This window comes from Diceros bicornis, chromosome 6 (genome assembly GCF_020826845.1).
Source record: "Diceros bicornis minor isolate mBicDic1 chromosome 6, mDicBic1.mat.cur, whole genome shotgun sequence".
NCBI lineage: Eukaryota > Metazoa > Chordata > Mammalia > Perissodactyla > Rhinocerotidae > Diceros > Diceros bicornis.
In genome coordinates, this window is record NC_080745.1 from 41,446,192 (window position 1) to 41,447,848 (window position 1,657).

Below are 1,657 nucleotides of genomic sequence, written 5' to 3' on the forward strand. Positions count from 1 at the left end.
TGAACTTTGATACCAGATCAAATGTAGGTTTGAATCTCAGCTCTAAACTTTATATACTCTGTGACCCTAGGTGAGTTATTAAATTTCTCTATGCCTCAGGCTCCTCATCTGTTAAGTGGGTTATTGTGGGAGTTGAACAAAACAATTCCTTCAAATAAATAGGAGAAAGCTTAGAGAGTAAGTGTTCCATAAGGGTTAGCTATTGCTATTACTGGTTTTCTTCTCTTATCTCTAATGACTACAATTACTATGTCACCTGTATTAGTCAGATTAGGCCAAGTGATTCTTCAGTGACATATTAATCCAAGATCTCACTGACTTAAACACATAAAAGTTATTTCACACTCAAGCAAAGACCACTGTAAGTGCCGGCAACTCTGCAGGGCAGCTGCCTCCACACGGTGACTCAACAATTCAGGCTGCTTTAGTCTCTGCCTCCAACAGCCTGGCGCCCACCCTGACCCCAATCCTCTGCCCCCAGACTCAACTGGCAGTGAAGCCTCCCAGCCTCATATTGGTGTCGGACGGGAGAGCCTGTGCTGAAGTAGAAATCAGGCCTCACTGGAGACATTCATGCAAAGGTTGAACAACTGCTTTTCCAGAACAGAAAGGAAACTCATGCATCAGAAAAAGTGACTAATAAACGTATCAAAAGAATATGCCCGCACGAAGACCAGAATCTGATCAGATGAAACAGAGTAAGTAATTTCTCGGAACTTACAATAAACTTACAGAAACTTGCTTTTTGGACTGTGTTAAAGACTTCACAACAAGAGAAGTAAAACCTGAGGAGACCACCAGAACTTTGCTCATAGAAATACTTTTAAATTATGCAAAGAAGATCCATGAGATTTCAGGAATATCATATTCAGCAGAATGAAGCCATGGCAGCCACATCAGGGCTCTTGGCCAACCATGATAGACAAGTCCTGATGGATGGACTTTCAATGAAGGATTGCCAACAGCTGTTGCATTGGAAATGAGGATTCATCTGATAGAATCTCCTGAAAGCAGTAGCTGCCATGTTAAACTGTCACGACTATTTGGCAAATGGAAACCCCTGGAGAAACAAAACTGCTATTTACCAGGAATAATCAAAATGGAAGGTCTTATTGTTCAATGAAAATAATAAGATGCAACATTTGTTGAGGCCTTAAGATTCAACAGCTTGTTCACTTGATTAGAAAAATAAACCATTGTTTCTTCAATTGTGACTATTAATTTTAAAGCAGACTGTGAGTTCAATCACGTATGAAAAAGAAAAAAAAAATTTATTACTAAAAGTAAAATAAATGGAAATATCACTGAGTAGCTGTTTATATTATATAGTACCATAATATTCTGACTGGACTGTGGATACACTGAAATGTTTTTCAGTAGGGGTCATCCTCCAAGTATCCCCATTCATTTATGTCTGCATCAAATTGCTGGTAAATATGTAAAATAGCTATTTGCTTCAAAAAAAAAAAACCAACAATTCAGGCTGCTTTAACATTGTGGCTCTGTCATTGCAACATGTGGTCTCCTCCATGATTGCTAAGAAGGAGAAGAGAATGGGAGAAACATGTTGGTTTTTCCACTGCCATACATCACATCACTTCCATTCATATTTTCTTGGCCAGAACTATCACATGGCTCCACTTAGGTACAAGCAGGC

At 39.0% G+C, this 1,657-nt stretch overlaps 1 pseudogene; it reads left to right on the forward strand.

The window, feature by feature from the left end:
• The first annotated feature begins 658 nt into the window (after window positions 1-658).
• Window positions 659-983, forward strand: LOC131407594 (mitochondrial import inner membrane translocase subunit Tim9-like; annotated as a pseudogene).
• The last annotated feature ends 674 nt before the right edge of the window (window positions 984-1,657 follow it).